The sequence below is a fragment of the Sinohyriopsis cumingii genome, chromosome 12 (genome assembly GCF_028554795.1).
Source record: "Sinohyriopsis cumingii isolate HCF-2022 chromosome 12, ASM2855479v2, whole genome shotgun sequence".
Classification (NCBI taxonomy): domain Eukaryota; kingdom Metazoa; phylum Mollusca; class Bivalvia; order Unionida; family Unionidae; genus Sinohyriopsis; species Sinohyriopsis cumingii.
The window spans coordinates 40,022,206-40,040,337 of NC_142972.1; positions in this window are offsets into that span (position 1 = coordinate 40,022,206).

Consider the following 18,132-nt stretch of genomic DNA (forward strand, 5'->3'; position numbering starts at 1 on the left):
TAGCAAGAGGATTGTGCAATATCTCCATTTTACTAGACTGCCTAATGAAGAAGCAGAATGTATTGATGATATAAACGAGTACAATTTTGACTGCGATGACATCAGCTTTAACTTTGTCCGAGACTGACAACAAATCCAAAGATCAGGCTCAGACATTGAAACAATTGGAAATAATCAAAGAACTGAAAGTCCTGAACTATTTAGGAACTTGGAGACATATGAACTTCAGTTTCTTTCGTTTCTTTGTTTCTTTTTCCTCTTTCGTTAGGATAATATACGGAATAGAATATTAGCTGTGAAGTTTAAAACACACTCGCAGTTGATGAAGTGTATGTTAGCTATGTCAACAAATTGACCCCTAAAGGCTATATAATAATTCTTTGTTCGAGAACGAAACATTTTTTCAAGGCTTTTGTCCCTTATTTTTGGCATATCCTCTTTCCTGCGTGTGGTTTTACCAAACTACGTTTCAAGTCTAATTCCTTTGAATGTCACCGTAAGAATGCTTTTTTCAAGTTTTTAAATATTGCAGTCTTAACTGAATAGATCTTTAAGTGTGTAATGTTGACGATGTATTTTCTTTATATGTGAAAACTATTAATGAAAGATAATCACCCCAATTAATTGTAATTTGGAAGAGACCGATCGCAAAGGAATATATACCCTTCATCACTGGGATTTTACGCACGAATAAATATCCAATGTCAACTTCCATTGGAGTTTATGCGTGTGTGTGTGTCTTTGATTTGGATTTTTAACGTAACTTTAACAATTGTTCAGATATATCGTTACGATGTCTGTAGTGTGGCAGTTTATCGTGATGTCTAGCACTGGGGCATCATGCCACAGACATGTAACATGATGTCCCACCCAGTCACATTATCCTGACAACAGGCCAACCAGTCCTAACACTAACCTCTCAATGCTGAGCGCCAATCGAGGCAGCTGCAAATGCCATTTTTATCAATCTTTGGTATGACTCGGCCGGGGTTTGAACCCGCGACCTCCCGCATCCGAGGCGGACGCTTTAACCACTAGGCCACCGGAGCGGTTTCCATGAGAGTTTATTAAAGATCATAGACGGTTCAAGGATATTTCGGGATATTAAGTGTGATGGAAACCGAAGCCCTTTTGCATTTAAATACGAGACTGGTGACGCCATTTGCAAACTTTTGATTCACAAAGTAGAATTTTTCCATAAAGGATGGAACAAATTGAACATATGAAACTATCCATTCAAGCAGGTGAATGAACGGTGTATGTATGTATGTATGTATGTGTGTGTGTTTGTGTGTGTGTGTGTGTGTGTGCTTGCGTGCGTCCGTGCGTGCGTGCGTGTATGTATGTAACACATAACCGTGGTTCTAATTATATTGCACATAGGTGAAATGAGTAATGCCATTCAACATTTGTCCAGTTTACATACCAAATCTGGCCAGGAAATAAGCAAAATTACAAAATGAATATTTGACAGAAGCGAACATTTGACATTGTATTTGAAGCACGCTCGTACAAATATTTTTCAGAATATGTTAAAATCAAAAGCTTGCTTTAATGTGTGCAAGAGTCATGGGTGTTTCATGTACAAGTCAGTTGATTTATTCTTCAGAATATAAGTTTTTATAGCTGTGTCAAAATTGTTCATTGGGTCATGTCTGTATCAACATTTATGTAATTATTACTAGCTTTCGTCGTGTTTAACAAGCTCGTAGACTAAACTATGTAGTGGTGCTCACGTTTATTTCTTTTCATCTCTTTTTGTGCCACAAATCTTCATGCTGTAGTATGTTGTTATTTTCCACATTTGTCGCAATCTGGAGACACGATGACTTTTAAAACTCAACGGTTTCATTTTCCTTAATTTCCTTAAGACACACACACACACACACACACACACACACACACACACACACACACACACACACACACACACACACACACACACTGTGTGTGTGTGTGCATGTGTATACTCCGTTTTCTATGTCTCTGGAGGAAAGATGTTATTTGAGACTTCATTTATTTGAAGGGCTTAATGTCTTTCACTTATTCCTGTTACGCGATTCGCCGTATTCTTTCCAAGTTACTAGCAATACCTTGAACTGTTAGTCGGTTGTGTTTCTAAAAGTATTTGATTTGTATATGTCATCTTGTTTGTCACAGAACGATAGCTGTTGCCCGCAATACATTTTTTCTTGAGTACTTGCATTGTGTAAACTACTGTCTGGTTTTAAATATTTGTGTGTTGTGATATGTATGTTTTTTTCCTTTTCTTTTAAATTGATTTCATAAAGTATTATTCTTCATACTACACGAATTGTCTTTCGTTGTACTTTCTTTCTTTGAAAATTGTTATTAGGAGAAGGAACGAGATGAAATTTGAATACAAAGCCCGTTGCTTTAGATAGTCTGCGTTGCGATTATATGGTATAAAACTAAAGCACATATGTAACTAATCTATCAGTATTAAATGTGTTGACGTTGAAAATGGGAATTCAGGTTATATGAGCAACATAAACTGATTGGTCTTACGTAGTGCACAATCGAAAGCACGATTTATTTCACATGCATTCCCAATATGTTTCCTCCTAAATGTCTCATGCAATAGACGCTTAAAAATCTTTTATATTTTTCAACGAGTTAACGGCAAAATTAGGAAGAATTTAAACTGATTATTATTTTAATTGTGTCAAAATGAGGCAACATTCTGAAAATCTGGTGTAAATTTAAAATGTTCCCCAAAACATTAAACGCTCTTTTGGACGTATTTGATATTTATAACGCATCGATATTTTTTAACAATAAATCATATGCTTACAAACCCTTTTAAATAAACAAATTGGTAGTTTTCTTTAATACTTTAAAAAAGAAAAGAAAAGAGGATTAAGATACAAATTAGAGAGATAACACCAATATGGATTTCTCACTTTCACTGAAGTACGGTGGTCTTGCTCAAATACACGAATCATAAATACAAATGTCATGTGTAGTGGAAGTTATATTATGTTTTTATCTATATACTAAAACTGTTATATTTAATACCTCGAATATTTAAATTTAATTAATTGTAGACTTTTACATGTGCTCAACACGCAGAGGCGGCCCATGTCCAGCTCGTTCATTTGAGTACTGTGGAGCAATGGGAACTTTTGACAAAGGCGATTTTGATCAACTAGAGTGAAAGAAAAACAATTTGAAAGTCCTCCTACTTTAGATGACTTCATAAACATTGTGTAATATATCATGTTGGTGCATGAACACAATGTTTATTAACACACGAATTCGATTAGGTCTATAAGATAGCAATTTCGGACAAGATTTCATGATTTGGGTGGTTCGCATATGATTGCGCATATCCGTCTTAAGATTGTATTCAATATTTTGGAGGAGAATATTAATGTTCGGATGACAATGGCGATTTTGGACATCTAGGGTGAAGGAAGCACATTGTTGTCCTCATGCGTTTAAAGGAATTCGTATTAAATTAAAATCTTTCATGTTGGCACATGCGTATAACTGTGTTTAATGATCAGCAAATCCTCGTACATCGTTGAAATAGCGACTTCAAACAATTGTAAAAGATAAGAGAGGTTTGCTCGCGCTTAAGATTTTTTACACTTTAGTTGTGGAGGTTAGATAGATAGCAGTGTATAAGCTAAGAAAAACTTCTTATAATCTTGAATCGCTTCTTAGGCACGAATGACTAAAATACTGTATGTGTCTTACGTACTACTTCTCTCACACCACCATTTGGGATATAATTTTAAAACTTTGATACCGGAGGGGTTTGGGTTTTAGGGGTGGGGCGGGGTTGGGTTTGGGTTGGCTGTTGCTGATAATTCGAACTATCCTAGAATTTTAATCCACGACATACTGTCCTAGAGGTATGTAAAGCGCACACAACTGTAATATAATTTAACTCGCAGGAAGGTGGGGTTGGGGAAGGCAAGTCTGGGGTAACAGCTTGACCCTGTAGCTTCGATGGAGATTTCTAACATTAAATGTTCTATACAAAATACAAATTAACTAATTCTGCAAACCATATTCACTCTACTCAGTCAAAAATGAAATTAAAATATGAAAGAACAACAAAGAAAAGAGGATTTTAGCCTTTCTAATTCTCGTACCTCAAAATGCTCTTCAGGCTAAATGGTATGGTCAATGTACAATTTAAAAGAAATTAAGTGACTTAAATTATGTCATTAACACTCCTGGATGAGGAAGCATCAACAAGTTTAACGTATAAATATGTTAGATGAGTATGTTGACAGAGATATTCATGTTAGTCGTTTGATCAGTCTATTTGTACCTGTCGCGCACAGTGAGGATTTAAACGATGGCATGAAATCGGACTGTAGTGACTTTGGTTTAATCATATGTAGGCATTTGGAAATATATAAAAATCTGGACTAGACATCTTCACATAAACAACATCAAAAAAGAGTGTACTAAAACAGCTGTTTTGTGAATATGAACACTTATTTCTAGATGTTCCAACACGAAAAAATAAAATCTCCAAAGACATTGAAATTGTAGATGTCACACACGTCAAACAGCTTCCTTACAGGGTGAATCCTCTCAAGCAGGAATATTTGAGAACACAAATTAAACATATGTTGGAAAATGATTTCATAGAATCAAGTAAAAGTATTTGGAGTTCACCATATATTCTTGCACCGAAATCAAATAATACTTTCCGTATACGTAAAGTCTATAGAAAAGTGAACAGAATCACCAAAACAGATTTATTTTCAATATCAAAGATCGATGACTATATTGAAACCATCGACAATGCAAAGTATGTCACCAAGTTTGACCTTTTGAAAGGAGTTTTAAAAATTCCACTCACGGAAAGAGAAAAAATATCGGTATTAGCAACTCCAGATGGACCTGATCAATATAAAATGATGCCGTCTGGTATGAAAAATTATCCCACAACATTCCAGTGTTTAATGAACATAATGCCATCTGGTCTAGATAACTATTATGCGTACATTGATGATATGATCAGCTAAAATGGCACTTAGAAAATTCAATTGAAAACCATTCGGAAATTCTTTGATAGGCTCAGTGATGCAAATGTGACAATTAATTTGGGTAAAAGAAAACCTTGCCGTGATTGTGCTACATTTTACGGTCAATGCTATGTCTAAATTCCCAGTGGCTATCAATAAAACTCAACTGATGTGATTGTGGGAATGGCTGGATTTTATCGGAAATTTTGCACTAATGTTTCCATAATTTCTGAACCTCTGACCAATTTGTTGAGTAAGAAAACCAAGTTTCACCTGGTCTGACAAATGTCAAGACGTTTCTGAGAAATTATTGGCCATTCTTAAAGGTGCATTAGTTCCTTCAGCCCAAATTTGATATAGTCATTGAAATGTCAGTTGATGAAAGTAATGTAGTGGTTGGTGGAGTATTGATTCAATAAGGCAAAATTAGCGTGGATCATCCAGTGTGCTACTTCTCTAAAAGAACTAAATAAACACCAGAAAAATTACTCCACAATTGAGAAGGATTATTTGGCTTTAATAATGGCTTTGCAACACTTTGCAGTGTATATTAGTTCAGCTTCTTCCTCCATTACTGTATTCGGTGATCAGAACTCTCTTAGTTTCGTTAAGAAAATGAAAAGCAGAATTCAGAGCTTAATTGTTGAAGTAGAGCTTGATGATGCAGGAATACAACGTTGACATTAGGCACAGCAAGGGAAAAGATAATCTATTTGCAGATGTACTTGCATAGAAATACTACATCAATACTATATTTTTTGTATATATTTTGTGTTATTTATAAGACATATTCCTATGTAATTCTAATAATCTTAGTATCATATGTACATTGACTAATATGCAACTGAAAGTTTTATTGTATAAATCTTTCTTTATGAGTGGATGCATTATATGTATCTATATTGTGTGTCCAACTTTGTCCATGATTGGAGATTGCAAGAATCATTTTGTAAAGAACATAATACATAGCTAACTTTTGCCAATGATTGTAAACAGAACCTTAAGACAATATTTATAAACATGTTTCTTCTAGGTAAGGGATTATCAAATTGTCCTAGAACCAAAGTGCATGATAATATTAATTTAGCAGAAGCATTTTTTAAATACACAAGATCGTTAAAATTAAAAGAATATTTCTCACAATCATGTACATCTTCACAGTATGAAAATAGTTTCCATCTACAAAATAAGCCCTTTTACAATAAAAAAGAATCAACATTTACACCTTCTAGTGGACGAGATATTTATCTCGATTTTTATATTGAAGCAACTAAACAAGAAATTTTAAATAGCAGTCCTAAAAGAAAACATTTTACAAACATATCTAAAGAAGAAATAAATTCTTTACGTAGCTTATCGCAAGATGAAAGCATTATTATTAAAAAGGCGGATAAGTCTAGCACCATAGTAATTATGAATAAGGAGGATTATATTAAAGAAGTGGAAAGACAATTAAATGATGTAGAATATTACACAAAACTTTCCTATATTCCTTCTGAAGAAACGAAAGAAAAAATAAGCCAATGTGTTAATCAAATCTCTGTACACAACTGTTCTATATATGATGAACTAGATATCTTCCCAAATAAAATATGCACACCTCAGTTTTATATTTTACCAAAAATACATAAAGCGTTTGATAAGTCACTACCTTTAGGATATCCAGGTAGACCCATTATTTCTACATACAACTCAGTTACAAATAATATATCGCAATATATTGATCACATTTTACAACCACTAATGAAATCACTACCTTCATACGTCAAAGATACTTTTGATTTCATTACCAAATTGAAATCTTTACCGAAACTAACGGAAAATTCATTCCTTGTTACACTTGATGTGGTTCACTCTACACGAATATACCACACAATGATGGTGTCGAAGCGTGTAAATATTATCTTGAAGATAACGAATTTACATATAAACTATCAAAAGAACATATTTGTGATTTGATAAAACTTGTGCTCGAAAATAACTTTTTTCAATTTGGTAATACAAACTATCTCCAAAAAATGGGAACAGCAATGGGTAGTCCTATGGCACCTGCTTATGCATCTTTATTTATGGGAAAATTAGAAAATGATTTTCTAAATAAATGCCTCTTAAAACCGGATGTATGGTTAAGGTTTTTAGACGATATTTTTATGATTTGGAGTTATTCATTAGAAGACCTTTATTACTTTATAGACAGTTTAAACAAATTACATCCAACAATAAAATTTACATTCAATGTCTCTAAAACTGAAGTTTCATTCTTGGACGTTGATGTCATGAAAAATGAAAATAATGAAATTACTACCATGGTTCATGTTAAAAACACGAATATTCATCAATATGTTGAATATTCTTCATGCCATCCTAAATCATGTAAAAATGGGATACCATATAGTCAAGCAAAAATATGTAGAAGATGATGCTGTTTTTAAATCATCTTTGACAGAGTTAGGTCAGCATTTTTAAAATAGAAATTACCCTATTGACATCATTAATACTGCTTTCCAAAAGGTATCTTCTCTTACACAGCTTGAATCTTTACAATATAAAATCAAAAATAGAAATGAAGATATCATTCTTTTTGTTATTGAATATAATCCAAGTTTGCCTAATATAGGTAAGATTATCAATAAATATTGGGATTTATTAAACTTATCATGTAAAGCAAGTGTTAAATCGCTACACGAAAGCAAACCCACACTTGCTTATAAAAGGACTAAAAATCTTAAAGATTTCCTAACTAATTCCAAATTAGAAAAACCATCATTTAAAATAGGATCATCAACTAAATGTAATAGACCTAGATGTTCACACTGTTCATTTTTTAATGAAAATACTTCTTTCAATAGTAATAATACGAAAGAAACTTTTAATATGCGTTGTGACATTAATTGTGCAACATCAAATGTTATTTATTTGATAACGTGCAAAAAATGTGGCATCCAATATGTTGGACAAACCAGTCAACAAATATCTAAACGTATGAACCAACATAGATCAGATATAAAAAATTATATCGATCAATCATTTTCATCTCATGTTGCCGCACATTTTAACAAAAATTCCCATACATTGCAAGATTTCTCCTTCCAAAATATAGTTAAAGCTGATTCTGAAATGGAACGTCTACTAAAGGAAACCTACTGGATTCACCGTCTTAATACGGTATATCCAAAAGGTCTAAATTCAAAAACACTATATGACATTTAGTAATTTTTTATTAATTTTTTATTAGTTTATTTTTTATTTTTATTTTTTTCTGAATTATGTCCCCTGTTTACAATTAGATATGAATATTTCATATTATTTTACTTTGCAGAAAATCTTTATTGGTAAAAGGATAATCTAATAACATAAAAATAAGTTTACTAATTCTTTAAAAATGAAATTGAATTTGTAATTAATTATCAATATAATATGATTAATTATTTATAAAATGCTTGATAGTAACCGTAATGCACACCATATTTTTATTAAATAAATTGAGTTCTGATAACCACTTTAACAGCTATAAAGATTATACTAGAATATATGTTGTTTACATTTATGCTTGTAATTCTTTTTTTTGTAATTAATTTTCTTTTCTTGTAATAAGCTTGTATTATACATAATATTACTAAAACTGTTTATCTCTATTTGTTAATAAATTGTATATATAGTTATCGGTAGAGATACATGTATCTTTAAGATCCAGTTTTATGTATTAAGATATCATTAATCTTTGCTGTATATGCACATCTCCATGTAAATTATTCGTTAAAGTATTAGATAATTACGTTAAAAATGTAAGCTATGACGTCATCTTGTTTATATCATTGTTTATTTCATTGATCACTTAGAAACAACATATTTAATGACGTAAGCAATGATATTGAATTCAGTTTGAATTCAGTCTGATGAAGCATTAAAGCGAAACCGGTCACACATTTTACGTGTTGGTGTTGTTTATTTTATAATTTATATATATATATATATATGTCAAATTCTCCAATACAGTTATATACCTAACAATTACAATCTCCACTCGCCTTGCGTTATCATAGATATAAAGATCGGAGGGTCTCACAATCGTGCGATGAGCTGTTGAATGTGTGGTGTTATCTATTGATGAAAACGAAACAACTCTGCAGTTAGAAAGACTCCATAAGCCTATATTTAGCTCGGTCATGGATCGTTCCTGTCTCTAGGACGTCCTTTGCTGCTTGATATTACTTTTCAATTTCAGCCTGGTAAAGATATGAAGTTTGAACTTTTCAATACGCATAAACTATAGTGGAATTCTACTTTTGGGGTTGGTTGTTAAGAAAATAAATGCATTACCTTTTATTTTCCTTTAACATGGATAGTACAGTAATGCTACATATCTTCGAAAAAGTAATATGGAAACCGATTGAAGGTATGCATGCAGACATGTTATATACGCTTATCCAATGTATGCCAAGGTCATTAATGTATTCATCTCTCTCTGTCTCTCACTCTCTCGTACCTGTTTACCTGGGGCCCCGAGTGGCCGAGTGGTCTAAAGCGCTCTTCGTTACGGATCACTGCCATCTCACCTCTGTCTGCGGCGGTTCGAGTCTAAGATTCAGCCAATGTGGGCATGTGAGAAAGCTTGCCAGTAGCTTCTCGTGGGTCGGTGGTTCTTTCCGGGGTTTTCCGGGTTCTTCCTCCACCATTAATACTGGCCGCCATGTATAGCCTATCGTGCTGAAAAATGGCGTTAAACCCCACAACAACAACAACAACAACAACAACCTGTTTACCTTGAATCGTGTTTACATAGAATTGTATGAAAGCGTTAATTGAGTGCTGCAATTCATGGAAATTTCCAACTAGTTGTCGGATTTTTCTAAGTTGCGAGCACTTGTAGACCGACTCCATACGTTAACATTTACTGCAATAACATATCTGCACTATTATTAATAACAGCAGTAGTATCAAATAAAGTCTATTAGAACCCAACTAATGCATGACTTCCAATGAAACCTAATAACTTCGCTACCTCGTACAGCAGTACAACTTGACACATGCTTGCGTTTACTGCTAGACAAACATGCCCAGCAACCAAGTGCAGAGTATCAATTCAAAAGTGTTCTCCAAGGTAAAAGAGTTTTTGTTGTTGTTGTTGTGGGGTTTAACGTCATTTCGCAGCACACGATAGGCGATACATGGCGGCCAGTATTAATGTGAAGTAAGAACCCGGGAAATCCCCAGAAAGAACCACCGCCCCTCGAGAAGCTACTGGCAAGCTTTCTCACATATCCACATTGGCCGAATCCGAGACTCGAACTTAAGGCTGAGAGGATAAGTAGGTCTATGAAACCGCTAAGAAGAAAGTTACAAACGAAGTTCATGCAGCAAAAGCAGTATTAAGCTCAATGAAAGTTCAAGCTGCAAAGAGCTCTTCGAGATCACGAAAAAGTTAATGTTAAGGAAAAAATATATACCACTTCCGAACCACCTTCTCTCCCGTCGACCTTTCGGACCTGTTTCGCAGGATCCAGGATCAAGCACAAAATATGTTCACGATGCTACCTTTGACTGGTTGGTTCCAGTCCAATATACCTATCTGATTTCACCCATGTGTAAACGCCATCTAGAAACTTACGCTCCTCTTCCGATACTCGCATTCTCATTATTTCCACTATTAAAACCAATTCCATTTTGCGTACAAGGGCCCAGGTACTTGGGACGAATTGCCTTTAGATCTTAGACACAGGGACATATTGAACTCATTCAAGAGTGCTCTGAAAACTCAACTATTTCGAATACAAGAACAGACTTAAAGACTTGATGTTTACACTTGATTATTTTCTGCATGCTTTTGTTTTGTAATTGCATGGTTTTTATTTTTGCAATCTTGTCTTATATGTTTTTATGTATTATCTACTATTGTAAAAGTGCTTAGAACTTCTAAAGAGTTGTAGTAAGTTCACATTATTATTATTATTATTATTATTATTATTATTATTATTGTTATTATTATTATTATTATTATTATTGATTTGGAGCAATAAACACGGTATATTCTTAGGAAACTATACGCTATATTAACAAAGTGTATGTGTGTGATTTGGATTTGTAACTTAGCTTTTAACAATTTTTCAGTCATATCGCTACGACGTCAGCAGTGTAGTAGTTTATAGTGATGTCATGCACTGGGGCATCATTCCGCAGACATGAAGCATCATGTTCAACCCAGGTAAATTATCCTGACACCAGACCAACCAGTCCTAACACTAACCTGTTAATGCTGAGCGCCTAGCGAGGCAGCTGTTAGTACCATTTTTATGTCTTCGGTGTGACTCGGCCCGAGGCTGGAACTCGCGACCTCCCGCATCCGAGGCGGACTCTCTAACCACTAGGCCACCTGAGCGGTCACTATTAAAAGACAGACGAAGAGTTACTGAATTACATCCGATTCAATCTTCGAAATAAAAGATTAAAGTAGTTTGGAAATGACCTCCCCAGGTTTAATATTTAATTTTTAAAAGTCGTTTGCTTATATTTGAGTTCATTATCTAGCCTTGTTTGCACAGTACAGAATATTCTGGAAGATAACTTTTAACCCACATCCTGTTTAATTTATTGTGTCTTATTTTTATGATAAAGTTGTTGTTATCAACATTTTTAATTCCTCTTTTAAGCTGAGTCTCTAGAATTATTTACTATTGTGTTCCAATATAATTTGAGAGAACATTGATTTAAATTATTAATTGGAATTACAAAGTGTAATTGACAATTTTGGACGAAATCACTTCTTTACGATTATTGTGAAATCATTCAAAGACATTCTGAATTATATCATTGTGGCATATCAAGACTATTGTCACATCAGCTTATTGAAGACTATTGGTACATCAACACATTCGATATTAGAATTCATTCGGAACACTCTAAACGTTTGGACTTCTGATGGGACGTTTGGGATCTAATTCACAATACTGTAAGTTCCTCTTAAATTATTACTTATAACTTATAGAAATAAATTTATTTGTTGATTTTACTACACATGATGGTTTCGCTTCTTTCTGTTACTTAGTTAAAGACCATGGAGTCGTACTTTTAGTATTACATTAACGGTATCACACCAGTTATTTATTTATTATACGATTTCATTAATATAATATTGCCAAATAAGCTGTTAATGATCGGTCATTGGAGATGATGTAGATGACACAGTGGTGTACAGGTCATAATTTATTGTGAAATGATGTGCATCAATTACAAAGTTAATCATCTAAGTTTTTGTTACATTTGAGTTTCATTCATTCTTAAACTTCCACTGGTTCTCTTGACATGCGTTGAGACTTTAGCTTGTTATATTCAAAGATGAACTTAGTATTTACTGGTATTTTTATTTTGACAATATATCCCAGATTGAGAGGCGATACGACTCTCTCGTTCATAGGATAAAACGTTCAATAGATTCAAAAGAGCAATCCAGCTTGAAATGTGTTCACGGAACAAGGATACCTCACAAATGCTTGAAAACGGACCTAAGAGCAAAACATAAACAAGATGTGTCCTTCGTAAATATGTAAAGCACGAGTTCTGGACCACTAATTAAATTTAAAACGGAAATATTTCTTTGAAATAGTTTTTGATGGCGCGTGGGATGAGTTGTACCGACTGAAAAAATATGAAAGAAAAACAAAAACCATTATTATATGATCTACTCACTGCTTGATTACTTACCTCACTAAAAATAAAACCGTATTGGCAGACTCCATATTAAAGGACCACTTCCTTAACTAATGCATATAAATAAAAACCCCAGCATGTCCCAATACCTTAATATTCGACCACAATTTTTACTAATAGATTTTCAGAGAAGTGCTCGAGAATTCTCTTTCATCTTACTACGGAAATAATACCATAGGAAATTGATATTTCAAGCATGACTTACAACTTTAAAATGGTTATAAAATGGTGCAGTAGTGGTGCTTCAAAGTCACCAATCGACATGCAACAGAAGAATAATCGATACCAATACTGCTGTGACTGCTCATTTAAAAAAACATCTTGATTTGTGGAGATCGAACGCATGCTATCACATCCGTGCAAGATTTGATGAATACACATTCGTACACGTCATATGACCAAAAAAATCATATTTCCACCAGCATTCAAAAACAAACAGACACAATATTTGAACATCCAAGTGCAGAATAATGTAACAAAGGTAAACAGGGTGAGATTGGCTCTACGTGAACGAGATATCTATTTATAATGCAAATTAATGACGAATGAACCTGCTATTACTAACGCTAAAAGACTTCAACAAAGGATATAAGGAGTTGATATCTTTCATAAATGGACACAACAAAACATGGAATTGTAACAATCATAATTGATAAGATCATCATATATATCTACGTTCTTTGAGTGACAATACGAAATGTTTCCATTTCAAGAGTGAAATATTTCGTTATATCTACTTATTAAACGTGGAGTATCTTTTTGTTATACAAATGTTAAAGCAAAACCTTTGATTGGCATTGATATGTTCTTTTAGGTGTCAATGCGATCAGCAGCTGTATTAATACATTGATAGAAAAAAGTTTCTAAATATAAAAATAATTTTGTGGCAGTGACGCTTTACAAATTTAGCATATCATATAAAGAAAAATGTTTATTTTGTCAAAATGATGAATGTATTCTTACGAATATTAATATATTTGTATTTTTTGTTTATTTCGATATTTAAATGTGCTTTTATACGTGGTTTGGTAAACTTGCGGTGTAGTTTGGTAGCAGACTCTGTATCCAATTTGCGATTGTTACTTAATTTCGGTTTATAATCAAGGTCCAATTTATTCATCGTTTTTAAACACCATTGTGATGCGAGATAACAGTACTATTCCATATCTTGTCTTCTACAGTGCTATATTTAATCCTAAAAATGTGCACCATTTTTTTATAATACTGTATGGGGGACACATAGCAACATGTCATGCAAGCTGAGTAACTGACAATTTACATGATTCGTGTAGAAAGCTATATATAAAATGGCAATATCTGACGTCTACTAATTGTTGTTTGGATTTCTTTTATAGACTAGTCTTGCAGACACCTCACTGATTGCAAAAAATAAGTAGACGAGAGGTGTCTACAGTGGACACATTATAAAATCTGTGCATCCTGATGTGCAGAGAAAGAGATGAAAGGAGGAACGGGAGCAGCAGCCGAAGGAAAAATGAAATAGGTTTAAATATGGAAATACACAAGGGCAGATATACTTTCTAAATGGAAAAAAGTACTTCAAGAGTGATATCGCTACTATGGTGATAAGAGTGGCTGTGGCGACGTCATTTTATCCTGTTGATATGTTTCAGTATCTCGCTATGAACTATATAATAATTGGAACTTGTCAACAAATATGATTGATGCATGGAATTATCAACAAATATTACTGATGAATGAAATTCTCAACAAATGTGATCAGCGTATTGTTCATCTACAAGTATGATTATGTGTGGATTTATTATCAATGTATTGTTCATCTACAAGTATGATTATGTATGGATTTATTATCAATGTATTGTTCATCAACAAATATAATGGATGTGCCACATAGACTGACGTAGATTACTAGATTATATTGTTACGGATATTTATATCATATAGGTTTTTTAAAAAGTCGTTTGGGTTAAGGGCATATTTTTAAATTCCTTAATTTTGTAGCTTACCTGTACTATAAGAAGAGTATATATATGTATTTTATACATTAATAAATAAAGGTTATTACCAAGTTCACGTTAACAACTAATTCGGTTAAAGTAGGCCACGAAATATTTTAATGCATGTCATGTCAACATTACGTGATCCTAGGAGAACATCTATACTCTAGAGATGTTATGCATGCCCTAGTTGCTGATTGGCTCAATAGGAAAAATTTAAAATGCAGACTTATAAGGATATGCCACAATACATAATAATTTAAATACCTGGAATCGTTTCCAGTGATTCAGATTTTGTTGACTTTATGCGTATGTAGTGGCTATATAAAATAATTACATTTCGCAGCGTTTCATTCTTCAATTATATTTCATCCTTGTAAGAGTCGGATATGAAATTGGATTTATTTATAATTTGTTCATTGAAATTGCTCAGCGGACGCCATTTATTCTAATCAGACAGTACCTTGCTGGGTTATTGGGAATTATTCACGGGCTTGGACATTTATTTAATGTCGTTGGATTACATAAAATTTCAAGGACATCTGTGACATCCTACTTTCATTGGATTTACCTTGAAATCAAACTTCTAGATAAGAGAACAGTGTTTTGGTAGTGGTGCTAGCACATAAACACATTATAACCTTCATTCGGAATACCTTTGGATAGTTTCCTGATTACTGTGAAATTTATAAGACATTTAGGAAATATTATACAAGTTCATACCATACTGTAAGTATTTTTTTAATTCTGTCACTTTGCTTGATTTTATATTTAAGGGAAATAAATATATATTTTGGCAATAGAATGCGTGTTGGGTTTTACCTTATCTTGTTATATAATTGAAGTCTGCGGTGGAAGCGTGAAAATACAAATATGATAATATATTTATATTTATCTCGAGGCATATAGGTGATAAACACAGTTTTCAATTCCATAACTGCCGACATACAGAAAAGAAACGACCACATCTTGATCGCTTCTCCCAGCCAGCCGAATTATTGTTCAAGAAACCCCATACCCCTTAGAACCGTTGGTCCAGAATGTTTGTTCCCTCACACAATATTAACCAATACCGTCCTTAGAATCAATGTCACCACTGACTGTAGTTTTCAAGTTACAAGAAAGCCCCTTAGTTCTACGACTCCTCAAAACAGCTCAAAATATAATGTCTGAACCACGTAATACACGAGGCACGTTCGAGTTGGAATACAACGATATAGATTACGCATGGGAGTACACGAACTGACTTCGTTACGCAATACATTCTTTCATAAGAACGACTGTACGAGATTATTTTTACAATAAATACGTTTGTACATAAATATGTTTCCAAATAAAATAATCGTATTCGCTTATAAAAAATTACACGTTCCATATCTTTAAATTCATAAAACATAATTGGTTTCAACTGGTCTGGACAGCTATATGACGCAGATCTGATTTGCTTTAAAATTTAGGTTAAATTCCGAAATATTCAAACTTATAGAATCTCATCACCTAGAACGGATATCATTTTACACACCTCTACATCTTAACATTGCTCCTGAAACGGGTTTGGCTTATGTTTTTTTCAACATGGAATCAGTACCCGGTTTAGTTGGGCAGAGAAGGTACTGTATCTTACAGGCCTACTGTTTGTTCAGGAAGCCGTCTGTAAATGTTATTGATGTGTGTCAGAAACAGGCATTCAGTACCTGGTTTGGTTGGATAGAGCACGCTGCAAGATATTTTGCCTTACAGGTTTTTTGTTTTTCAGAAAGCCGTCCTTAACGGTTATTGGTCTATATCTTTTTGCAAGACGTAATGAATACTAAGTGTGGTTGGGCAGAGCCCGCTGTAAGATATTTTGCCTTACAACCTTTTTTTTATGAGGAAGACGTTCGTGAAAGTTATTGGTGTATGTGTTTCTCAATAAGAAATCAACACCTGGTTTGGCTGGGTAGATCCTGCTGTAAGGTAATTTGCTTTAACGGATTTTTGTTGGTTAGGGAGCCACCAGTTAGGTAGAAGCTTTCTGACAAGACTTATTTATACTGTGACGATAGAGAGAACATTTTGGCAACAAATACTATTGTCATTGTCATATCTGGGGTCAGAGAACACGAGGTATACCATCACTTAGTGCACGTGATAGTGAGTGAACATGAATCAGTATTTTAAAATCCCGACGGTCAAAAATAATATTCCCTCGGGTAACCACTACGAGAAAATTAAACCCATCTACATTTTCCTTCATATATAGTGCAAATGTATTTTCGTACACACAATTATGTGAGAGATAAATTCAAGGAGACAAGACGTATGACCCTGTTTTGGGTGTATTATTCAACTTTTATCTTATACACCTCTACTGCTGTGTCGTATCTACTTCTTTCTTCATAGGATACTTTTAGATCAAATAAGATGAATATATAGTTACTCACTTTAAATGCAAAACATTTAGTAATTGCTCCTCCAATCGTAACTGCTGATGTAACCATCTAATATTCTTTATCACATAGTCGGTACACTTTGCCCACTGTGTGTGCAGTTTCATATTTTTGATATTATACATGTGAACATATCACTTTATGTGATTCTAATTGGTCAAAATAAGCCCATGAAATTATTGTGCAGTATTCTCTTTACTACTTGGCTGCGGTCGTGAGAAAGCTTTTCCAACCCCGCCTTCTGGAACGTTTTGTTTTCGTTTCACATTTTAGGCCACCATTTGTTTTATTCAACTCGTGAAAGGGAATTGGAAAAAATGGTCTCGTATGCTTCAATATTGCCAGTTTACCCGCACAGGGATTTGTTATGGCATGTATAACATATCATAACATGAAAAATGGCAAAACCTAAAAGACAAGAACAATAACAAGTAAAACTACTGGTATTGCTTAGATGATAACGAGGGTGGTGGTGGGGATGGATGGCCAGTATATATGTAGCATGGAATCAACCCTATCTGCATGCTTGGTTTAAATGTGAACTTACAGAAGTAAATAAACTCACCTAAGTTCACAGAAGAATGTAGACATAAACCGGTCCAACTACAGCATATTTACGCTGCAAATGTGTGATACAAGTCTGACGCAACAAGATATTTGTTTACGTCTTTGGTACAATCTAATGCTCCAAATCAAATATGCAAATATCCTGTCACAAATACATTACAGTAAACATGTCTAATTTTGCATCCAGTAATCTTTTCATAAAAATATCGCAACAATGTAATGTTTTGTTGTGATGTGAAATTTCAACGTAAACACTGTCAACATTGTTGTGTTGGCCAACTCAGACTGGTACTGTGTACCGTATCAAACAATGTGACATCACACGCATTGGACATTTTGTTTTGACAACTGTTTAGTCTTTTGTAAAATGTTCTGTTTATTTTGATGGATGATATATTTTTACATGCGTTTCTCTTCATGATAAAGTCTATTTACTAGTCC